This window comes from Aotus nancymaae, unplaced genomic scaffold (genome assembly GCF_030222135.1).
Source record: "Aotus nancymaae isolate 86718 unplaced genomic scaffold, 86718_ANA_hifiasm-v0.15.2.pri h1tg000015l_1, whole genome shotgun sequence".
NCBI lineage: Eukaryota > Metazoa > Chordata > Mammalia > Primates > Aotidae > Aotus > Aotus nancymaae.
The window spans coordinates 10,499,265-10,524,529 of NW_026988427.1; the positions used below are offsets into that span (position 1 = coordinate 10,499,265).

At 50.3% G+C, this 25,265-nt stretch overlaps 2 pseudogenes; both read right to left on the minus strand.

Annotated features, from left to right (window-relative positions):
- Positions 1 to 5,567: 5,567 nt before the first annotated feature.
- Positions 5,568 to 6,338, minus strand: LOC105716762 (DNA replication complex GINS protein PSF3-like; annotated as a pseudogene).
- Positions 6,339 to 20,821: 14,483 nt separating this feature from the next.
- On the minus strand, positions 20,822 to 23,128 carry LOC105716771 (zinc finger CCCH domain-containing protein 11A-like; annotated as a pseudogene).
- Positions 23,129 to 25,265: the final 2,137 nt, after the last annotated feature.

Consider the following 25,265-nt stretch of genomic DNA (forward strand, 5'->3'; position numbering starts at 1 on the left):
AATCAGCCCCGCCTCTGACAACTGTAGTTGCAGCCCTGGTCCTGGGACACTGCATCAGGAGGGAGAAGGGAACTTGAGGCGACGTGGGAAAGAAGGCAAAACCATACAGTTGTGCCGCCTCTTCTCCAGTGGGAAGAACTGCAGTACACCAGCAGCCCGCACTGTGTCCTTTGAACGGACTACGGCTCAAAGCCCGCTTCCAGCCACCCCCACCAGGGCCTAGGGAAGAAGAAAAGACCTGAGGTGCAGCTCAGGGTCCCCTGGGTGACAGCCAGATGTGTGGCACCCAGTTGTGCCCCAAGAGGCTTGGGAGGCAGGAGCTGACCCACGCTGGGCGGAGGGAGCCAGCTGTGCATGAGTGTGCCGTGAGGGGTCAGCTGCCCAGAGGCGTGGAGGCCTGAAGCTGGATCTGGGCAGACAGCGAGGCAGAGCTGGCCCAGGCCTTTGGGATCCAGCCTGCCTCCGTTGACATCCACCGAGGACTCAAGCCACTCTTGCAGTCTTCCCTGTGTTCCAGAGTCAAGGGAGTGGGTGCCAGGATAGGACATGGATGGGCAATGACCTGAATGTGCTGGGTTCTGGGGGCCTTGTTGTCCCACCTCCACCCCCAGCCAGCTACCTCCAGCTCTCTCCAAACACCCCCTGCCCCTCAGTCCCTGTACATCATGGTTGTGTCACTCGCAGCGACCCCGTTCCTCCGGTGGCACAGGTAAGTGAGGCATCCAGCCCTGCAACGGATGGACCCATTCAGATCCCGCAGACAAAAGATGCTTTCCTCCTTGGGCACACCAGCATCAGGAGGACCTAGGAACTGCAATTGCGAGGGGCACCCTGATGCTCAAACTGCAGGCTGCCAGCTGCTCTGTGGCAGAGTCAACATGACCTCTTCTAGACAGGGGCTACCCTCCTGTGGAAGGAAATGGTCCACACAGGAAAGGGGCCCAGCAGACAGCAGTGCTCACAGCCGACTCCATCCTGCAGACAGCAGGTGCACCGTCGTCCCTGGCGAACTCCATGGAGCTGAGGTGGAAGCACAGTTAGACGGCAGTTTGCGTCTCTTGTAGCCCTCTCATAGGGTCTCGGACGTCCACGTATTCTTGCTTCCTTGTATGGAGGCCACACTACCGAAAATACAGAGAGCCTCTCATCACTCATGCACATTGCATGGTGGCGCAGCTTCTCTTGGCACATGTGCCATTTCATCAGCAAATCAACGGGTTGATGTCAGTGTCATGATATGATAGAGAAATTGTTTTGGGTGAATTGTTCTCGGGGGTCAAACCTTGGGCGATACTGAACACCATTGATGTCTGGACAGCAGGGCAGCCCACTAATGCAACTAGAGAGTCTGAGAAAGCTGCATCAGCTGACAAAACCCAAGAAGCAGAAAATGGACCCCCTTCTTCATGTTTTGAAGGAAGGGGCAACAGACTGAGTGTTGGGTTGGGCTGTTCTTGAGTACTCTCGTCACGGGAAGCCTCCATCGCGCCGCCTGTGGTGCACAATCGTCCCAGGCAAGCAGGAAGCTGCAGGGCCCTCGGATCCCACTCATTTCTCCCCATTTCAGGAAGTATTGAGATCCTTCCTGCAAGTCTAAGGGCTTCATGCAGATGGAAAGATTCAGACAATAAAACACACATGGACACACAGGGATGCTTGTTACCAGTAGATCCTCCCTCCCCAGGGACCTCCAGAGAGGAAGCGGCAAACGTTTCAGATCCAGAGGCTGCCCCTGCTTGAGCCCCCCATGCGACAGCCGGCCCCCAGGCACTGTGGTCCGGTCCTGGTCTAGCCCCAGTGGGTGCACCCCGTGATGCAGGAGCCGCCTCAGCACCAGAGCCTCTCTGTCCGGACAAGTTCTCTTCTGTACGGAATGGGGCAGGGTGCTGAGGGCAGTGTCCCGTGTGGGATGGGTAGCGTAGGGGCAGGGACTGGAAGGCTCTGGGTGGTGTGATCCTAAGGCCAAGGACTCACCCCCAGAAGTGTCCAGCCTCACTGCTCAGATCAACCTCCATCTCACAGGAGCCCCAGGCAGGCAGGGCATTCCACGGGGTGGTCAGATGGGAGACACCCGGGGGCGGGGGGCGGGCTGGGCCTGGGGCAGGGCAGTGTGGTGTCATCCTGGACACCTTCAGACTCTGCCATGGTCCTGCCAGAGGACAGTTGACAAGATGCCCATTGAGGTGCTCCGCTGGCCCCAGGGTCATGGTCACGTGTGTAGGATAGAGAGTCCCTCCCAACAGGCAGGCTAGTGATAGGGCTAACCAAGGTGGAAAGTGTTTCTATGGAGAGCATGACTTGTGTCCCACAAAACTGTGGTTAATAAAATAAACAGCTCTTGGCTGGGCGTGGTGGCTCATGCCTATAATCTCAGCACTTTGGGAGGGTGAGGTGGGTGGATCACCTGAGTCAGGAGTTTGAGACCAGTCTGGCCAACATGATGAAACCCTGTCTCTACTAAAAATACAAAAAATTAGCAGGGCATGGGGGTGGGTGCTTGTAATCTCAGCTACTTGGGAGGCTGAGGCAGGAGAATTGCTTGAACCTGGGAAGTGGAGGTTGCAGTAAGCCGGGATCATACCACTGTACTCCAGGCTGGGCGACAGAGTGAGACTCTGTCTAAAAAAAAAAAAAAATAAAATGAAGTAAAATTAAAAAAAAACACCTCTCAGCTGCAGATGAGGTGGTGTGTCCATCTGGACAACAAAGGGATGGGAGTGGACAGAAGCTCTTGCCTTCAGAGGAGCAGCGACCGGGATTTCGCAAAGCCCAACAGAGTGGCGGACGGTGTGACAGCAGCAGCTGCAGGACACCTGCGGAGCCCAGAGGAAGTCATGCGGAAAAAATTCTTATTAGCCAGGCCCAGATGTGTCGTCTCCACCAGTCACTCTTCCTTTATGAAGATTCCTCTAAGCAGATACTTATTTTTATCCCCAAATAAATACACTATTGGACAGTTTTCCAACGAGAAAGTCCATAGAAAATTTTGTTTTCTGGGATCTCTGTTGGATGAACATTCACAGTTGCAAAGTCACTCAAAAAGACTCCATCCTCCCAACGCCTGCCTGTACCAGTGTCTCCCAATATCGAGGAACTCATCACCCAGGTAAATAGGTGCTTGACTGTGTGGCTTCATTACCTGGGTAACTAAACTTGATTGTCTTTATTATGCAAAGTAAAATATGGCCACCCCCAACACAGGCAGCAGCCACCGGGAGCTCTGTCTGCCCTCCCTGTGGTCTCCCTGTGAAATCTGGTCACTTCTCTGCATCAAAGCATCTTGGTGAATGGCTCTGAAGGTGAGGGCCAGCCTGAATTCTGGGGACATTCTGATCTCCTGCTGGTTTCTCTGAAGCGCCAGAAGGTGCCGGCTCCATCCAGAAACCATCTCCACTTCCTACTGGTGTAGAAGAGCACAACAAACCGTCCAATAACCCCACTTAAGCGATCTGGCTTTTAATTCTCAATTTTTCCTGTAAGCTTGGAGGTCTTTTACCAGCCCATAAGAAACATCTTTTTAAAAGTTCAGGGGACCCTCAGATGTAAATGCTTTAACCTAGTGATTCCTTAAAGCTGATTTTCCCCCCCAGGAAACCCACTTTTTTTTTTTTTTGAGACAGGGTCTCACTCTGTCGCCCAGACTGGAGTGCAGTGGCCCTATCTCGGCTCACCATAACCTCCGCCTCCCAGGCTCAAGGGATTGTCCCGCCTCAGCCTACCGGGTAGCGGGGATCACAGGTGCACACCACTATCTCTTGGCTAATTTTTGTATTTTTAGTAGAGATGGGTTTTCACCATGTTGAGCAGACTGGTTTCAAACTCCTGACCTCAAATGATCCACACCCCACTGCCCTCCCAAAGTGCTGGGATTATAGGCGTGAGCCACCACGCCCAGCCAAAGAAATCCACTTTATTCTGTTTTATATCAAAATAGGTACTTTAACATAGAAATAAATGCAGAAGTGAAAAATCCAAATACTGGCATTTTCACAGCTAATTATAAATGTATTTTCTAATTTTTGTAAGGAAGAAAGGGAGAGAAATTGACAAGTACCTATATAGGTAAGTGCTAATATTACATAAAATAAATAGTAGCAACAGCTAAGCCTAAGTCTTTAAATTTATAAATTTATATAAAAATTTAGAAGCTTATACCTTAATTCTGTTTTCCTGGGGACCACAAATGGTTTTGTATGTGTGTGTGTGTGCAAAGCCAGTCATTTATTTAGCACTAAAATCAAATTATAAAAACTTCAATTCCATCTTAAAACAGGCATTTTAAAAGTATTTATGTCTTTTTTTTTTTTTTTCTTGCTCTGTCACCCAGGCTGAAGTGCAGTGACACGATCTCGGCTCACTGCAACCTCCACCTCCCAGGTTCAAGCTAGTCTCCTGCCTCAGCCTCCCGAATAGCTGGAATTACAGGTGCGCACCACCACACCCAGCTAATTTTTGTATTTTCAGTAGAGATGGAGTTTCACCACATTGGCTAGGCTGATCTTGAACTCCTGACCTCAAGTAATCCACCCACCTTGGCCTCCCAAAGTCCTGGGGTTACAGGCGTGAGCCACCATGCCCGGCCTGCATTTCTGTCATTCAGCCTGCATTTCTGTCATTCTAAGTTTGCATCAAGATCATCTAAGTTTGCATCTGCACAATCTATAAACCCAAATTCCTCTATATTTTCCAACCACAAAGACATTATTTGCTAGTTGCGGGGTGTCAGAGGGGTGTGGGGTGTCAGTGATGCCCTGCGAACAGTCCAATGGACCCAAGGAGCACAGTTTCTTTCTCAGCCTGTTTGCATCCTTGATCTCCAGGAGACATCGCGAAACTTACTGAAAGGAGAAAGACACGATGAAGGCTTCTGCCCACTTACGTTTGCAATGTCAGGTTTCTCAAACAGGACCCGTCACAGTCAGCAACCAAGTCCTGACTTCCAGATGTCATGCAGGCTGGTTAACACCTTTTAATAACTACTCTGCAATTCCAAACGACTCCCCAACAGCTTTTCTAGACAAGGAGTGGAGTAAGTGTTCGGGTGCTCTTAGGCTCTCAGAGGCAAACACAGGCTCAGTTTAACCATTTCTCTTCCAGGTGGACGGCTGAGTTATGCAAATTCCAGTTCATTAAGACCTGAGTACAGAGTATGAAGCCAAAATATTTTCTTTAGTAAAGCCATGCCTTTCATCTGCCTTTCCCTTTTCCTCCTTTATTCTTGGTGACTGTTTCTGGAAATTGGGGTAACTCCCTGCAGGCAGGCAGCAGGGGATACTTACAAGTCAGGGCAGCATGGCGGGGGATGGGGGGTGGCATCCTCTGTACAACCATGAGGAAGATGAGGCAAATAAGATCAAGCGAACATTTTGTGAACAGGTGAAGATGACCCAATACGTACCTGTCCTTTGTGGCTAGTGACACTGGATATGTGAAGCTGTCCAAACTCCCAGACAGAAGCAATCCCAGTTGCAAGTCTACTGTGAGGTGTATGGCAATGATCCTTATTTAGGAAGTACTTTGATTTTTTTTGTGCTAAAAGGCCCTGCTGACCCACAGCCAAGGCCTTTTAACTCAAAAACACAGCATGTCCAATTCCCTACAATTCCCTATGGCTGCAGGAAATAAGCCATGAAATGGGACAGGATTCTGGTCCTGTACGAGGTCAACTGGATTCTATCAAGGACGCACGGAGGGCTCTGTCTACAGGGACCATTCTGTGTTCTTCTGGCCTTCCTTCTTCCATGTCACTGATTTCTCTCTTTTTGTAATTCTGAACGAGGTTGGAAGCTGTGATCCAAGAAGCCTGCCCTTCCTCTCACACTGAAAGTCATGCAGTCCTTTCTGCCTTGTTTGAAATAAGCCCCTCTCCATCTCTTCTAGCCTGGCTAGCAGGGCTACAGCGTCTTCGTTGTACGTATTTTGGGAGGAGTCCATGATGCGGCAAGTCCAATAGAAGTTCTGCAGCAGAGACTGGGAAATAGTTGCATTCTCAAGACTGTCAAAATGCGGGATCTGGGAGCCAAACCCGTGGAAATGGGGCCCCATTTTGTGGCGGTCCGTCACACTGGCATCCGCAGGGAACACGGTCCTCCGACCCTCCCCGTCTATCTTGGGAAGTCCACAGAACGAATCCGTCGCTTGTCAAAACGTCCTTTTGCAGCCACAAGGGGAGTTCAGGCTTTGAGCGCAGCCTCTGCGCCTGCGCCCCAGGAAGAAAGCGCCAGGCGAGGCAGGCGGGTCGGGAGCTTCTCCTGCGACATCCGGATGTCGTGCAAGGAAAGAACGTTCTCCTCAGGCCCCAGTGCACCCGACTCCTTCCGGAAGTAAGCCCCGGACATGGTGGCCACTTGAGCTTCTCCTCTTGCACTGGCATGGTTCTGGGGAGACTCAGGGAGTGAGGGGTGGACAAGACGGGGAGGCAGGGACGGGGCAAGCCCACAAACGTTCTTTTAAATGAATTGGTAAAAGTAACAAATAGAAAATGGGAAGAAAAAAATGTATGAATTTAGATCACTTACACAGCCCCAAGGCCTAAGGCGAGCAGCAGGAGGCCCTGGACGGCGCAGGCAGGACCTGGACAGGCGGGGCCGAGGCAGGCACAGCCCTTGCAGCAACTTGGGAAGCACCAAGACAGGGAGGGGTGAAGGGAGTTCTTGAAAGAGTTTTCAGCTTTTCCGTGACTGTAACCCTGCACCTGCCCCCACAAGGGGCGTCCAGGGACCAACTCTGAGAACCTGCCCGCGTTCCCCCGGCTTTTGGGGAGCCAAGGGGGCTCTTTTCTGACCGTCCTCAAGCCATCAGGAACAAAGGGCTGGCCGAAGATGCCACCCTGGGAGTAGCTGCTCTCCCTCCATCCGGTGAGAGGAGGTCCGCCCTGAGCAAAAGAAGGGCCCAGTTTCAGAGCCCGTGGACCAGGGCAGGGGAAGATGGCAACAACAAGGGTGTTGCCAGTGAGGGAGGACCAGGGGGCGACTATGGGGCCAGCCAGAGGAAGGCTTCCCCACACCATGACATGTAGGTGCCAGGCCCCTGGCAGTGGCAGGGAATGCCTCCCATGAAGTGTCTGCGCGCCCCAGCCATTGTGGGCTCCTGGCTGGACAGTGCCCATCACTGGCACTTTCCTTGCTCTTCCACGTTCCCCCAGCACTCTCCCAGATGGACGTGGAGGGGTCAGAGGCTAAGGTGGTGGGTGGGGCTCGTGAGAGGGGTCCGGGGCTCCCCACTGGCCTGGCTCTGCAGGGCCCCTGCCCAGGCAGGCTGCTCTGGGAGAGGAAGCTTGGCTCTCCAATGCAATGTGGCCATTTGATGACACCACACTGCTCAGTTTAATGACTGAAATCAGGCCTCTTGTTACTGGAGATGACCGGAGGATTTTTTTTTTCTGTACTTAAGTAGGTAGGCCATGAATATCCCAGATTTCGCTCAGGGACTCGGAACGAACAGCAAGGAATAGGCGGCATGGAGAAAACAGAGTTGGCCCTGAAGCACCCCATGAGTCCATCTGGTTCAAAGTAAAAGTGGCAATGGCTTTGGGATCACAAAAACAGTCCTTTAATGTCAAAGTAGAAACCACTAAATATCATGTGGCAAAAAAAAAAAAAAATTGAAATTTACTTGGAAGAATATTCAGTTTATTTTTTCAATGAGACTCAATTTTTAACACATATAAAACACTAGCTTTTGTACTAGAAAATTAAATTAATTCTATAAAAAAAACAATTGTGTGTGCTGCACTTTAACAAGTAAAGCTAAGTTGGTTATAATGTGACAAAAATACAAGCAATGATAATAGCAAAATTATCCAGTAGGAACCACGCCAAGAGTTTTATATTAGCGCATGTCCCCTGCCCTGCAGCGTCATTAACTTCTATCCCTGTTTTCCACATGAGTGACTTACACATGTCACAGAGGTGGTAGGTGGAGAGTTCTTTCACTCCAGGGACCACAGTCTACAAAATAAACTTCCACATTCTACAAAATATTTGTTGCCATTGGAAATAGGTAAGCAAAGTGTTACCAGCATCAAATTAAGGCGGGAATTAAAAGAAAGGGTGGTGGGAGCCTTGCTGCTGCGGGTTAAGGGGGATCCCTGCGCTGAGACGTCTGGCTAAGTGGTCATTGCTAACAAATGGCAGAGATCGTGAAAATCTCAGGAGCAGGCGGTGGCTGCTCCAGTTTCTGATCTCAGGAGGAAGGAAGAGCTGCAGATGTCTTTACTGTGAATAAGGGAGAGAAACGCTGAAGCACAGAAATGCTCAGAACCAAAGAGCTGGCTCACTCATGCTTCTGGAAAAGACATTAGCAGCTCTCACTGCTCATCCACTGTGCCCGGCACAGCCTTGTTTTCTAGCTTTCTGAATGTGAGTTCCATCCGTATCCTTTGCATAACTGTGGTACTGGGATGTGGAGAGCTTGGCCTGCCTGTCCACGGGGAAATGGGCTGTTCTGGTCATTACAAAACAGCCAAGGGAGGGCACCATGGCACACCTCTGAGTAACCCAGACACTGGCTCATGTTTGGGAACTGCAAACCATCCATATGGCAGGGACACAGTTATAAAGATTAATCCTCTTACGGGAATGGCTACAAATCTGACCAGCCTCCTGGCATGCGTTAGGGAAGCAACTGTGAAACCCCTTGAGTCTCTGCATCTGGACGTGCTGTACCGTGCCAATGGTTTGTGTGTGACAGAAGATGTAGCTGTGTCTACTGGGAAAGAATGGGGAAAGTTCTTCCTGTGGAGTTCTTTACAAAACAAAAGTGCATGAAACTGGCAGCGATACTGTAGTCTATAAAGGGAGATTTCTCTTAGAGGCTAATATTGTACAATGACTAGTTTTTTTGCTTATTTGGAAAAGATCTTTATCTTGCGGAGTGTTAAGAAGTCAACATATAATTGCCACCCTGTTCATTGTGTCTGGAGTGCCTGATTTACGGAAATCAGCATGAAACCTGTTGTAAATAAAAATCTATTCCGAAACCAAGGTCAGACATGGTGGCTCATGCCTGGAATCCCACACTTTGGGAGGCTGAGGTGGGAGGATCACTTGAGGCCAGGAGATCAAGACCAGCCAGGACAACACAATCTCTACCAAAGAAAATCTAGAAATTGGCCAGGCGTGATGGCGCAGACCTGTTGGTCCCAGCTACTTGGGAGACTGAGGCGGGAGGATCATTTGAGCCCAGGAGGTCAAAGCTACAGTGAACTGTGATGCGCCACGGCACTCCAGCCTGAGTGTGAGACCCTGTCTCAAAAAAAGGAAAAAAAACGGTCTGGAAATTTGACAGTATTTTTGTAATAGATTGGACTCACTTGTTTAGTTCTTCCAGATTAAAGGCACAAGTCACCCTGGAGGTTGGACACACGGATCCTCTGCAGTGATGTATGGTGGCTGCAGGCACAGCGGCTGATGGGAGTGTCGCTTTCATGCGCACTGTGCCTTGCAGCTTTGCACAACCCATTGTGCCGGGGACAGTGGTGCATGTCTGTAATCCCAGCTACTGGGGAGGCCGAGGCACGAGAATCACCTGAACTTGGGAGGCGGAGGTTGCAGTTAGCCGAGATCGTGCCACAACTTTAGTTTGCGTGACCGAGCAAGACTCTGTCTCAAAAAAAAAAATGAATCCTTCTAAGTAGTTCATCAGCCTAAGTCATGTTGGCTAAACATTAAGACTTTGTCAAATCCTGGAAACAGGGATAATATCATCTGCATGTATTACAATTTAAGGAACAAAATAATATTAAAATTAGGAAGAATTATTTTGCCGCAGGATAAAATAGAAATGCTGCCATATATCTGACTCATTTGTTTGAAAATCTTTATATGATTGTTGCTTCATTTTAAAAATCAGACCTGGGCCGGGCACGGTGGCTCAAGCCTGTAATCCCAGCACTTTGGGAGGCCGAGGCGGGTGGATCACGAGGTCAAGAGATCGAGACCATCTTGGTCAATATGGTGAAACCCCGTCTCTACTAATACAAAAAATTAGCTGGGCACGGTGGCGCGTGCCTGTAATCCCAGCTACTTAGGAGGCTGAGGCAGGAGAATTGCCTGAACCCAGGAGGCGGAGATTGCGGTGAGCCGAGATCGCGCCATTGCGCTCCAGCCTGGGTATCAAGAGCGAAAACTCCGTCTCAAAAAAAAAAAAAAAAAAAAAAAAAAAAAAATCAGACCTCACAAACCTGACACAGTTATCTGCAAAATAGTCCCCCGGAGGCCAGTGTGAGCCCACATGCTTCTGGTGGCTTATTTCCAGAGTCCACTTGCTGTGGGTCTTTATCATGTTTCCAAAAAAAGGAAGTCACCCATCTCTAGTGCAGTCCTTGCTGCCAATGAAATTTTAAAATATGACATTGATACCATTTGGCTAGACAATAACTAAAATTAGACAAAGAAAATATTTCACTCTCATTGGAGGTTGGCAGCATTTTTTGAGGTTCAAAATTTATGATTCGGCCGGGCACAGTGGCCCAAGCCTGTAATCCCAGCGCTTTGGGAGGCCAAGGAGGCGGATCATTTGAGGTCAGGAGTTTAATACAAGCCTGGCCAACATGACGAAACCCAGTCTGTACTAAAACTAAAAAAATTAGCTGGGTGTGGTGGCATGTGCCTGTAATCCCAGCTATTTGGGAGGCTGAGGCAGGAGAATGGCTTGCATCTGGGAGGTGGAGGTTGTGGTGAGCCGAGATGGTACCACTGCCCTCCAGCCTGGGCAACAGAGCAAGACTCCATTACAGAAAACAAAAACACACAAAAAACGTTGTGATTCTCTAAACTGTGGGTCGGGGTAAAGCTGGTGGGAACCTGTGGAGAACAGAAGTTTGCGGTCTACACGTGGAATCCGCAGTTCTGTTAGGAGAGAATGGCATCGCAAAAGAACAATTCCTGAGCTTCTTCCCTAGCAGAGAGCCCATTCTGGGGGCAATGCTGACAAAGGTCCAAAGTGTCTGGTTCTCCGGTGGTGGGCACAGCTGACGTTATCCCTCCCGTGCTGGCAATTTTCTAAGTGAGTTCGGATCCTCTAGAAGGAAGGATGGACATGAGGTCTCTGGCAGGGGCCTTTGTATTGCAGTGGGAGGTGTCTGTGTGCAGCGCTGTGGAAGACGTCTCTGCGGGGGCCAAGCCTCCCAAGGAAATGTACCGGCTCCAGGGACTGGAGATTTGGACCCCACCTCCGCCTTTCCCAGTCCATTAGAACACACGTTTCCCGCATCTGTGGGGTCCTCCAAGTTGTCCTCGGGAGAGTCCCAATTGTTGGTGGAGGTTGGATGTGCGGTGTTCAGGGTGGCGTCTGGGATTTTGGTGTCTTGTGTGTCCAGCAGCTTTGGCACGTCCAGGCTGAGGAAAGTGGGACCTCTGCCTTCCCCTGCCTGCGTGTGGGGTCTCCTTAGAAGGAAGCCTTTGGTAGGTGGGTGGGAGGAGTAGGGCACTGGAATGGGCACTGTGAGGAGGTGCAGAGGCACCAGGCTCTAGCAGCCTCCTGGCTCCAGGAGAGGTCCAGGTCAGGATCACTGCAGCAACCAAGGCCTCGGATCACTCGAGCGCTGGAAGGCAAAGGCACCCACCAGCTGTGTAGACAGGAGCGCTCAGGGGCGTTGCACATTGGGCATGTTGTGGCGTCAGTTTGAGAATCAGCCTGAGTGGAGTCGGACCAGGACACCCAGCCAGGGTTCCGATGTCGGGGAGGGGAACGCCCACGTGGCTTGTGTGAAGGATGCTTCAGGGGACGCAAAGGCTCCGGTGGCTGGGAGGAGCTCAGGGATGACAGAGACCCCAAGGATTCTATGGAGGTGGTCGGGTTTGGTAATAGGGTACCCGAATGTGGCCGGTGTGAAGGGTGCTTCAGGGGACACAAAGGCTCTGGTGTCTGGGAGGCGCTCAGGGTTGACAGTGACTCAAAGGACCCTATGGAGGTCTTCAGGTCTGGTGATGGCATGGAGGCCAGAGGAGCTGGGGGAGCCCATGGGGACAAGCTGGTGGGGGAAGCCCATGGGGACAAGCTGGTGGGGACAAGCCCATGGGGACAAGCTCCCATGCCCTCATGTGGCCAGTGGTTCCTGGCAGGTGCTCGTTTGAACACTGGCCCTGGTCAGTCTTGGTGTGGAAGGTGATGGGAGCTGCCGTCCCCAGGGAGCTTCCTCAGGCCCCTGCAGCAGACAGGAGGCACAGGCTGCAGCCGGGAGCACTGCACACCCGTGGCCCACGCCCCTCCAGAGCCCCCACGCTGACTTCACAAAGCTCTGCCTATCCCTGCCCCAGGGCTTTAGTTACATCCCAGCTGTGACCTCCCCTTCCCAGATCCACCCCAGGCCCTGGTAGGAAGGAGGACACGAGGAAGAAGGGGAAAGAGCCTCACTTTTCCAGCAGGTGAGTGTAGACCTGAGCATTCTCCAGTTCTTCAAGAGACTTCGGCAAGCTGGAAAGCAGGAGTGGGTTATGGTGGCGAGGGAGGGAACTGGGACTTACAGGAGGCTGAGTGCAAGTGCCCTTAGGGGAGACTTCAGGGAGAGGATTAGACCCTGGAGCCCCAGCATCTGTGTCCAAGGCCACGTGGCCCAAGCGTGATAGCCAGGTGCCCGGTGGGCAGTGCTTTGTCATTTACTAAGTGCTTCCCGACACACCTCCTCATGGGGGTCACGACGACCTCCTGGGCAGAGAGGACAGGGGCAGTCTCAAAGAGCACTCAGCCTTAGCTGAGTTAAACAGCTGCCCGCATGGACCTGGAGCCCCTCCTGCACATCCAGGCGGTCACTGGTCCCCTCCCCCACAGAGTCCCTCTTGGCTTCATCCCAGCAGGGAATTGGAGACAGATCCCAGGTTCCCTTCCCAACATTGTCCTCCTGGGCAACACCTGTTCCCTGGACCCCCATGCCTTCATCCCATGGAGAGAAATCCCAGGTTCCAATTTCCCTCCTAGGAGCTTCCCCTCAGGCCTCTGCAGATGAATTTCTTGGAGATATGGAGCTCATTCCTAGGGACAGGTAAAGCTGTCACCTCTGGGGGTTCCTGGGACCGTCAGAGCCTTGCCTTTCAGATTCATCTTTTTATTTCTGATAAAAAGATACAGGGAGCCAGCCCTTCACTTCAGCTTGACCCTGAGAGACCAGAAAGAGTGAGGGCACAGCCGGGTCTCAGGCTCCTGTCCCCACAGCTGCAGACCCACAGCGCTTGTGAACGACACACTTTCTCAGCTCACGGAGCCCTGTGTGCTCTTTCCTTTCACTCATTTCTAAAGTGCGTAACAACATTTTCTGGTTTCCTTCTTTGAACAGCACAGAGGGGTTTTCTGCATGAGACCTGCCCTGGGCGTCCTCAGTGCCTGTTCCGCTGCTCGGGAAACACACACACTTGTGTCCTGCAGGCGCCTCTCAGCTGGCAGGGAGGATTCTGCTTCTGAGGAGGCCAGAGGCGGCTCCAGTCTCAGGTGGGAGGCTCTCAGGGGCTCCGCACAGCCCCCAGAGCACCCCACACAGAGGCTGGGCCCCAAGGCACCTGCCCAGGAAGGCGGCTGATGAGCTGGGGCTCAGGGCCTGTCCTCCCAGAGACCTCACCCTCTCACGGTCGGGTCCTCACCGCTGAGTTCCGGGGTTTGTTTTTGCCCTGACGCCTCCCGTGCACCCCCACAGATGGTGTGGGAGCTTGGGATGGAAATACTGTGCCCACTCCAACCCCTGCCTGCCCTGCTGTCCCTAGAGGGATAATGAGACTTCCCATCACAGGAGCGCGTCTGGTTGATTTGGAAAGTGGAAAAGAGCAGGAAAAATAGAATCATTCTGTGCTGGGTGTGGGCTGAGGGCTCCTTACCTTCCCGCCGTTCCTTTTTCTGGGAGGACCTGAGGTCGGTTCCCTGGGAGTGCTGGGGCGTAAGAAGGTCAGGATCACCAGGCTCCACACAGAGAAGAGGATGAAATGCATCTTCCAGGGAGTGGGGCAGGGGCTCAGCCCTGTATCACTAACACACCCAGCCCCCATCACAGAGCTGGGGCCTCCCCCTCACAAAGGGCTCCTGGGGGTGGGGTGGGCAGTGGGAGGAGGAGGCTGAAGCCTGGCGCCACCCTCCACCACCCACCCCCTGCAGTTCCCTCCACCCTCCTGGCCTTCCAGATCCTTCCTTCCCACTCCACGTGCTCAACCTGTCAGAGACAGACCTGGTCCGTTTTCTATCCCCAGCCCTGGCACACGGATGGTACCTGGTTCCCTGGAAATTTCTGCTTGAGCTTTCTCAATTTCATAGTTGTTGAGGATCTGGACTTGTCCCTGGCATTTCTGTTATTTCCAGGGATTACCGTGCTCAGGATCTCCTCTGCCTGGAATTCTAACTGTCCTCAGGTGCCTGGGCGCGGTGATCTGAGGATCAAGATCCGCAGGCAGGGCCTGATTTCCTATTTCGTAAGAGCAGCAGGGAGCACCCGTGAGGTGAGACAGGCTGAGGTCAGCGGAGTCTCTGCGATGCTGCTGGAGGTCGGCAGCATCACGCCGTGCTCTCCTGGGACACACTGGCCTGGAAGGTGGAAGTCACAGCCACTTTTGCTGCCTGCTGCTTGGGCTTGGTCTCCTGACAGCTGTTGGGAAAACTCCTTTGACCTGAGGCAGGGGCAGGGGTACCAGCAATTGCTCACCTCCACCCCAAAAGTGGAGTGCAGAGAATCCCACAGATGCCTAAGTGAACTCAGGCCCCGCAAAGCTCTGTTAAGGGCAGCGCCTCACCCAGTCTGCAGGAAGTCATTGGAGGTTGCACCTACTACAAGTGTCTCCACAGACTTGGGTGATGGGCAGAGAGCCTGCAGGGCCAGGCCGCCCAGCTGGAAAGGCAGCAGGAAGGAGGCTATAGCTGAGACTTCGGGCAGGCATCCGGGCAAGGCACAACCTCCCACTGAGAACATAATTATTTTTAAACCCCTGAACTTTATCCAACCAACCTTCCTGGGGTAATGAATAAAAACTGTGCATGGGCTCGGGATCCACAGGGAAGGAAGTGAGCAGGGTCAGCAGAACCAGGGGTTTGGTTTTGTAGAGTAAGTTCAGTGCATCGTGGGTTTCAATTTTCCTTTTAAAAGCAACGCCTAGATAAATTGAGGTCCAGAGGAGACCTACATCAAAACTCTGCAGAGTAGAGGCATTGAGGTCCAGGAGTCCAGGTGAGAGCCCCCGGCCCCCATTCCTCTCCCCAGAAAAGGCCAAGAGTTGGGGAAAGGGAGGGACAGGACTAGGAGCTGCGGTTTTGAGTTTCTGGGTTTTCTGGTTTTGTTTTTGTTTTCGAGATGGAGTCTCACTCTGTTGTCCAGGCTGGAACGGAGTGACGCGATCTTGGCTCACTGCAAACTTGGCCTCGCAGGTTCAAGCGATTCTCCTACCTCAGCCTCCCGGGTAGCTGGGATTACCGGCGCGTGCTACCACGCCCAGCTAATTTTTGTTTTGAGTAGAGACGGGATTTCAGCATGTTGGCCAGGCTTGTATTTAACTGCTGACCTCAGGTGATCCACCCACCTTGGCCTCCCAAAGTGCTGAGATTACAGGCGTGAGCCACTGCGCCTGGCGAGTTCCTTATTTTTAAAGGGACTTGGGTCCGATGGATTGTTTTCGTTGGGGCTAAAAGTAAACTCAGTTCCCTGGCTGTTTGTATGTGTATGTTTGTTTTGTTTTTTTGTTTTTAATCTCTCCTTCAGCCCTACCTGCTGAGTGTCCAGTGTCCAGTGAGGCCAGGCCCACTCCTCCAGGACACACTGACCCAGGCACAACCTCCTCCCGTTTTTCAGAGTCGAGAACCCAGAACCCAGCTCCCATCCCTGCATGTCTCTGAGCAGGCTGAGCCTGGCTGGGAGTTCCCCCTCCCAGAGCCCAGAAACAGGGCAGAACTTCCTCTCAAAAAAAAAAAAGAAATCCGGCTGTTGGTGGTGATTAATATAGAGAAGGTGCTTGCGGGGCACCAGGGCAGTGGAGGATGGGATTTTCTTCCTGTTTCACATGGGCCTGATGCTTTAGAGCTCATGCACAGTATCTGTTATTTCCTGAGATGCCCACATCAGCCTAGAGGGATGGGCAGGGCAGGGGCCGCCACCCACAGTTGACAGCTCAGGAACGTGAAATGAGGGATTTGAAGTGACCTGCCCAGAGTCACAGAACTCAGGATTGAAGGATCTGGGACAAGAATGTAGATGGTTCTCTAGGGCAGAGGTCCCTGAACACCTGAGACCTCCAAATCCAGGCCTGGACCCTGAACCAGGAGCTCTTTTCACTCCCTTTCTCAATCCTCCTCCCCAAAGGTCTCTTCAGGAAGGTGGGTGCTGGGAGGCGGCTCCAGAGAAGAGCTCCAGTCATTCAAACAGAAACCTCCAGCCCCGACCTTGCTCTGCAGTGAGCACATGACCAGTGACCACCCCGAGGGACTAGGGGTCTGCTTGGCCCCCAAGCTGGCTCAGAACTCAGGACATTCCAAACCAACTGCCACTTAACGGCTGTGCCAGGAATAAACTTTCCTTCAACTGACCAACTCTGCACGGGCAGCTAACGGAAGTTAACTGAAAATGTGCCGTCGGGGCTGGTGCATCAGTGGTTTGATGAATTAAATCTAGGACCCATCCATCTTGCTGACGGCTGACCTGAGCAGCTACCTGAGCAGGCTGCACCGAGGCCTGCCTGAGAGTGCGCAGCACCTCAATGAAGTCCACTGAATGACTGGAAGCCACGCCGACGAGCAGGGCCCTCGAGGTTAATGAGACACAGGTAAAGTGTGCCCCGGGCCATGAGCAGGTGCGGTGAGGAAGAGGGCTATGAGCGGAAATCGAGCTCCTCGCCTGCTCCAGACACAGCAAAAGCCAGGAGCACAAAACCATGCACAGCTGAGACAAATACTGGCTTTTTAGACCTTAAAGGCAAGCATTTTGGTATTACAGTGACAGAATTAGAACCTGGGGGGAAGTTGAAGGAGCTGATGAAAACTTGAAGGAGAGGTTGGGTGTGGAGGTTCATGTCCATAATCCCAGCACTTTGGGAGGCCGAGGCAGGCAGATCACTTGAGGTGAGGAGTTCAAAACCAGCCTGGCCAACATAGAGAAACTCCATCTGTACTAAAAAACAAATAAACAAACAAACAAAAAAATTAGCCAGGGATGGTGGTGGGTGCGTGTAATCCCAGCTACTCGGGAGGCTGAGGGCAGGAGATTCACTTGAACCCTGGAGGTGGAGGTTGCAGTGAGCCATAAGCCAAGATTGTGCCATTGCACTTCAGCCTGGGCGACAAAGAGAGACTCTGTCTCAAAGAAAAGGAGAGTTCTTATCCCAAACAAGTATAAAGATACATCCTTCCCAGGAAGAAAGAAACAGAAGGCAATGATGTGGGACCTGCAAATTTCATGTAAAGAGACACAGTAAAAATCAAAATGCATAAGTCTGAGAAGTTTTACAAAGAAATATATTTTAGAATACAAAATTGTTACTTCTTATATTCTCATTGAGAAAAAGTTAATATCTTAAGAAGAGCATACTTTTTAACCAAAATTTTAGTTTTATATTTGTGTATGTTTAATATTGTAGCTAATTTTAATATTATATTATAAACAAATCTATCCCAATCAGTTTATATTGGGATTAGAAATTATGAGGTTATATGCCCGAGCACAGTGGCTCACGCCTGTAATCTTAGCACTTTGGGAGGCTAAGGTGGGTGGATCACCTGAGGTCAGGAGTTCAAGACCAGCCTGGCCAAGATGGCAAAACTCTTACAAGAGGTTCATAATAAGAATTTCATAAGCCCCCTTTATAACCCCATATTTTTTCTATTTTATAACTATTTATATTCATTTAGTTGTATTTATCTCTTAAAATTTTCTTTAAAACAATCCCCAAAACCTTTAATCTAGGCCAAATTCTGTTTCAAATCATGAAATGACTTGTTTTTGTTTTTAGAAATCTCTATTTAGTCTGTTCTAATATTTGGTTTCAGATTTGGATGTCTCGATTCAGAAGACTTTGGCCTGTAATCCCCTCTCATGGGCTGTCTCATACTGCACTTAGTACCAAGATTCTCCCGATCTGATGACAGCAGGTTGTTTTATTTCTTCTGGATTTATTCTATGGAAAAGTGTGCATAAAATTGGCATGGGAAACAGGAGGACATTTTTCTAAATAGAGAGAAATATTTAAGGCAAAAATCTTGATAGAAAAATCAAGAATACAAATTGAGTCATAAAACTCTAAAATGTGTACATCTGTAGATAAACTGGAAATAAAAATTGGGGGAAATAAAAAAATTAGAAAGACATTTTAAGTACAAGTGGCCCATCTGATGGAAATGAACATAGCTTGAAGGCAGGGGCGAAGGCTGCCTCCTGTCTTAGCCAGTAGTCTCCCAGCCATGTGCAGGGTGAAATGGCAGCTCAGAGAGTGGCAGCTGGAACGGAAGGCGAGGCCTACATCATGCGATGAGATTGGGTGCGTTCAGGGTGGTGTGGCCATAGACAAGGTCTCCATCGTTTGATTTCTTTCTATTTCATTCGAATTAAGATATGCAAATCTCACCATGAACATTATAGATGAGCCACAGAATTTCTTGGTGGGCAAAGGTTTGCGAGAGCCCATTACCAACTTGGAACTGGTTCCGGATGGCACCCATAGATGACAGCTTCAGGGACAGACTGCATGGCAGAGAGCATTTTCCTCAGGAGAAATGCTGTCTTTTAAAAAGAAGATATAATTTGCAACCAAAAGAAATTGGTCTAGACAGAAGCAGCTGGACCCCATAGTGTGGCATGAGTTTTTTTGAACATTCTACGGTGACCTGTCACTGAGGTCAAAAGAAATGAAATTCCCATCTCAGACAAAGAAGACTTCACTGAGTGACCAGCCAGAACTTGTTCTGAGGAAGTCTCTCTGGTCCACTCCCCGGCCAGGTCATTCTGGAAACCTAGGAAATGTAAAGTCACTGTCAGCCATGGGAGCTGCTGAAGGCTCTGTGGTGGGTGCTGAGGACACATGGCTGGCGTGTACGGAGGAGGGAGGGTAAGAGCAGGGGCTGAGCTGCTGAAGGCCCTGTGGCAGCGCTGGGTGCTGAGGACACACGGCTGGCATGTACGGAGGAGGGAGGGTAAGAGCAGGGGCTGAGCTGCTGCTGGGCCACCCTCCTTGGTGGTGAAGGAAGGCAAAGGACACCATCAGGAGAGCCCTGGGGGACAGAGCCTCGGGTCTCTGGCTAAGCCACCCTCATCACTGTGAAGTAGGCAGTGTTCACACAGGCAGCACACAAGTGCACGGCATGACTCCAGGACCGGGTCTCCTCACAGAAAGAGGCTGGTAAGTATCCTCTTTTTTGTAAAAATGTTTCTATGTCACTCAACTTTCCTAAATATACCTATGCTCCCACTGCAGTTAACATCCATTTCATTGGACTTTAAACCCTGATGGTGAGCTATACACGATATTTATTATTTTAATCCTTAGTTGCACACTTCAGGAGCAGACGGGACCACAACAGCAAACATGGAGGGAGCCCACGCGCTTCTCCCTGACCCTGCATCAGAAGCCACACAGGACCCTGGATTTGTGTGGGACTCAGCAGACTGCAGAGGGTGAGCAGGAAGCCTTTTCACACTCGTGCTATATCTCAGCACAGGGCTGTGTGCATCAGAACGTCACTGGGGTCCCCAAGATGGGCTGCCCAGGGCTGAGCTCTGGGATGAGAAGGAAGAAAAAGGACATAGCCCCTGACCTCACAGTGACCAGCCAGGGCCAGAATCCTTCCACCCCTGAATGGCAGGTCACAGTGTTTGAAACTGATAATTCCAAGCCTATCTCAGAGAAACAAGCAAAGCGATGTCTTATGGGTCAGAAGGGAGATGTGCAAGGAACACCTGGGCTCTGGGCCAGCCCCTCCCTTTGCTGAGCTCACCCTGCACTGGAACTGGCTCCCCTCCCACCTCTGCTGCAACTAGTGTGAAGCAGCTGCCCTGGCCAGGAGCCGTGAGGCTCCTCCAGTTAAACGGGATTCTGGGATACATCAACCTCGGCCAACATACACCAGCCCCGTGCACGCAACCCCAGCCCACATACAGATAATGCAGCTGCTCCCCGGGACTGCAGAATGTGCCCATCGATCCGTATCTAGAGCAACCACTTCTCCCATCACAGCCTAGGTCCTCATTGACAACAGGAAGCTCAACTCCGGCTGCCTGTCTACAGCAAAGCCAGTGAGAGACACGTTCCTCATCATCTGGATTATTCCTCCATACAGAGGGGACTCCCCACATCCTTCTTGACAGAGTGACTGTCAGCAGGTGCAGGGCAGGAGCAGGGGAAAATGACAGCATCAGCCACACACTGTGGGCCAGCGAGCATTTTCCTTAGCAGCTTGATTTTCTCCTTGGAACAGAATTACTTCATTGCCAAGCAACATGGCCTTACAGGAAGCATCCTCCAAGGAAAACTCACGTCTTTAGCATGAGTCAGCTTGTTCTGTTCTTTTGTGTTCCTTTGACTTGAGCACTGTTTCCCATCTGGTTTTCTAACGTCACCGAGTGAAGAAAACACCCGTGCACACAGGACGCCACAGGGTCTGATGTTCATAGCAATATGTTTTCTGTCATTACAGAAAACCTCAAGACTCAAGAAGGATGTGGGGCAATCCCTCCTGTATGAATGGCATCAAATGGACAAAATGGTTATAAAGTAACTTTAAAAATCTGACCCCAAGGAATCCAGGACACATACAGATAATTCAGAGGTATACTTCTGATTTGGAGCAAATTCTAGACTAAAGAAATGATCATCTCAGGTAAATGTTACAACAGATGAAACTAAGTCCAGTTTTTTGGTGAGTGTTTTTTTTAAGTGTCCTCACTACCACCTTCAGCTATCAGTCATCTCTGACAGCTCAAGCAGAAGATCATCTTCATCCTTCCCAGGATCCAGGTCAATCTCGGCTTCCAATTTGCCTCCTGAAATCTCCCATATTAGTTTCTCAAAATCATCCTCTGCAGAGAGCGGGGGCTTTCCTGTTGAGGCAGAGCTGAGTCGGCGACTTTTCATGCTCATTTGGGATGACGAAGGGCCAGACACCTCCGGGGGTGAGGAATCTGAAGAGGACTGGGTTGGAGGCCACGCAAGACTGTCTCTAGGATTTTCTGCTTCAGGCACAGTGGCTGATTCGTCCTCAGAGACGAGCGGGACAACAGCCACAGCTGCTTTTTTGGCTGGGATTTCCTGCAGGACACTGCTGGAGCTCAGCGGCTTCACAGCGGGGTGCATCTCCACTGCCTTGCGTTTTGGGGCCAGTTTGGGGGCTGATACAACGTTAACCACAGATGGCTTCACATTCACTTTGGGTTTAGCTTTACCCCTTTTTCCAAGGTCTGAGCTGCACATTTCACATTCAGTACTGAGTCTCCAATCCCTGAGTTTCTACCTGTACCTTCTGGGATGACTTTGTGGGAAGCCGCTTGGTCAGGTGCCCTGTGACTCCTGGCATAGCCGTGAGCACTGGTTTCTCTGCCAGTTGGGTATTGCAAGAGGCTACATCTCCCCAAAGAGGTGTCAAGACGGATTTTTCCCTCTCCTGCTGTTTCTGTCTGTGTTTCTCTCTCACAGTCTCACATCTCTTGACATGAATTTTAGTAATGTCAACTCCTGTGGTCTCACCTGAAGGCTCTTTAACTTCTGTTCTAATACTGCTCTGAGAATCAACTTCATTTCCTTCCTGAAATGTCTTCTCTTCTTTTATCCCTGTTTTTTTGGTGATTCGCAGCAGCCGCCTTGCCCCTGGAGTGGCCTCGTGTTGAGACGGGGAGCTGCGCTGCCCTCAGAGCTCTGCCGCACCCCCGGTGCCTTCTCCAGGTTAATTTCCTCCAGCGTCTGGATGCGCACCTCCTGCATAGACTTTGTTTTACCTGCAGGCTCCTCTGATGGTCCTTTGCTGGCAACAATGGGTGGGAGAACTGCTGTTTTTCTGATTTCACTATCAGTCTTGGGCTTGATGCAAGTTGCACCCCTTTTGCTTTTTTGTCTCTCTGCTTCCTGCTGCCGATGTTTTTTTTCAGCCAGGACCTCAGAGAAGGTTTTGATGCGGATAGTGGAGGAGCTTCTTGTACCTGAAGTAGAATCATCAGTTTTTGAAGGTCCTTCTGTCTTGAGTTTAGTTTGCAATTCTCCACGTTTCTGACTGGCTCTTTCAAGAAGAATTTCTAATGTCTTCACATGGATCGCACCAACTTTATTACCTCTCTCTGTTGCCTCCTCATTATTTGGACCAGCTGACATGCCTAATGGCTCCTTCAGAGACTTGGAAACTTGAGATTTCTTTGGTGTTTTGTCAATGTCAGTTTCTGGAGCTTCAGCTTTCTTCCCTCGCCTCTGCGCCAGGCTGCGCTTTGATGGAGGCTCACTGTCACCACCTGCTGAAGGGTTTCGTTTCCCCGGTCTCTCAGTAAGACTCAGTCTAACCAAGGATTCTTCTCCGTGTTTGCTGGAGAGACTTATGTCCTCACCACAGTCCTAACAGTTTCCTTTCCAGGACCTGGAATGGGCTCAGGGTAAAAGACTGGAAACTCCTGAGGAACCCTCACCTTGCCTCTTAGATTTTTCCTTCATTTTCTTTGACTTAATTTCCTCAAGAGTTTTTATTCCAAAATTCAAACATTCACCTTGCTTTAAGTTGACTGCAGGTTCCGGGCAGAAGTCACTCGTAATCCATGGTGAACTTGGACTCGGTTGCAGGGTAGGTGTTTTGTTTCATCACCTTCCTCAGAAAACTGATCATCATCATCTTCATCATCCTCATCCTCATCTGCATCATTAATTACAACTGGTGGATGCCTGGGGCTAGGAACATTTTCCGAGCTTTCTACTTCCGTAACACTCCGCAGCGGAGGGGAAGGATTGGACTGGACAGACAATTTGTTCTGCTGAACTGAAAGTTGCTTAGCCTTCACTTCCTCTTCTGGTGACTCAGGCGCAGCGGGCAACACAGTTTTGCTCGGAGGTAGGAAAAGGCCATCAACATATCGTCCTCTATTGTGATGAAAAGCACAGTTTAATTTTTGACATCCTGTTGGCGGATTTTCCCAGTAACAAGGAATTTCACTGCGTTTTTTATCAATCTCCATGTGGCGAAACCTGCGCACTGTCGAGAACAGCGCCCTTCTGGCCGTAATGTGTGAACAGTTTCACTTCCTAGTGCAGCTTCACGGCGACGGAAGGGGCTTTGGTACATGCCCATGGTACGTGACACGGAATGTCACCTTTGGTACGTGCAGAATAGAAAAAAGAAATAGCAGTCTTCTCCTTGATTAGGCATGCCGGGTAGAGTCTTAGATCAGAAGTGGCTTTTGGTGACAAGCCACTGCTTCCTCAAAGCAAAGACCAGGCTCCAAGTCCTCGTGAAATGGGTTTAATCTTCCAAATGACAACTCAATCACAGAAATTGTCTTTCAACTGTAATCATTAGCTGGTTGCTCTCAACAGGAACGTCTGTGTCTTCATTGAGTTCCAATCTATTACACACTTAAATACTAGTCAATTTTCCATGAATTTTTTGGGCGGGGAATATCCCCAAATCGGAGAACAGAAACTTCACCGAACCGATGACACTATCCCCGACTCCTGCTTGCTGCCACGTCTCTCTTCTTGCTTGGCCTCTGCCGTCCGTCGTCCTCCGGTGATCCTAATTCTTTTACTAATGCCTCTCAGGTTGGAAGTGTGAACCTGGGGTGACATTGTGAAATGAATGACACTAGGCAAGATGCTATAAGTCCTCTGTCACCCCCGCATAAGGGCTGCTGGAGGGCACCTGGGCTGTGCAGCAGCGTCAGTGCTGGGAAAGCACCCACTGTTTAGCCAGCTAGGGAAGGAGACGTCCAAGATGACTGAGACATCTCCCTCCCCAGAGGAGTTAGGAGAAAACTCTGCTTCTCCAACCTCTTGTGGTAGGCCTGACGCTGTCAGGGAGGCCCACAGACATCCGGGGGCTTAATTGTCTCTTTGTGATGCTGTGCTTCAGTGGTCACGTTCCACGTCCACTCTCATGTTCTGCGTCTGCACCTGGTTCCTTCTGTCTTAGAAAAGATAATCGGTAATAGTAATATAAATCTTAATGTTTTAGTTCTTTCTTGATAAGTATGGGAAAAGTGCTGATGCATTATGCTCCTTACCTCACTTCAGATGCCAGAAATTCCTGAGCCCCCACCTGTATGCCATGCCCTTTTTTACCCTGCCCCACCAAGGCCACGCCCTACCTATGCCCTACCTTCCCTGCCCTCAGATTTGCAACTCAATAAAAGTGAGAGCGAGAGAGAGATCCAAGATGGCTGATCACTAGCAGCTCAGGCTCGTAGTTCCCAGTGAAAGCGCAGAGAATGAGAGGACGCCACACTTTCAGACCAGTATTTGTGGCTCACAGACCAGGAGATTCCCAGCAGAGGAGCCCCACGTGTCGCCAGGGCGACTCTTGTGGCTGGCGCGGCGGTTTTGCTGGTGCCTTAGCGTGCCAGTTTTTGGTGCAGAGTCCGGAGATTCCTGGGCAGAAAAGCACCATCAATCTTAACACCACTGTTTTGGCTGGCGCAGTGGATTGCTCAGATTTCGGCGCTGGGAATCAACAAGTTGGACGTCTGCTCAGAGACCTAGTTAGAAAGTCAGTAATAACAAAGACAACAGACGGATAAATACATAATGAAGGGAAGAAATCAGCGTAAAAAGGCAGAGAATACTCAAAATCAGAATGCCTCTCCCTCTACAGGGGATCGCAATTCCTCATCAGTAACGGAACAAGGCTTAATAGATTACACGTGTGTTCCAATAACAGAAGCAGGCTTCAAAACGTGGGTGATAAGAAACTTCTGTGAATTAAAAGAACTTGTTCTAACCCAATGCAAAGAAACTAAGAACGTTGAAAAAAGGTTTGACGAAATGTTAACGAGAATGGACAATTTAGAGAGGAATATAAGTGAATTGATGGAGCTGAAAAACACAACACGAGAACTTCGCGAAGCTTGCACAAGTTTAAACAGTCGAATTGATCAAGTAGAAGAAAGGATATTAGAAGTCGAGAACCAGCTCAGTGAAATGAAACGAGAAGACAAGATTGGAGAAAAAAGGATGAAAAGGAATGAGCAAAGTCTCCAGGAAATATGGGACTATGTGAAAAGACCTAATTTACGTTTGATAGGTGTACCTGAATGTGATGAAGAGAATGAATCCAAGTTGGAAAATACTCTTCAGGATATCATTCAGGAAAACTTTCCCAACCTGGCAAGGCAGGGTAATATTCAACTCCAGGTA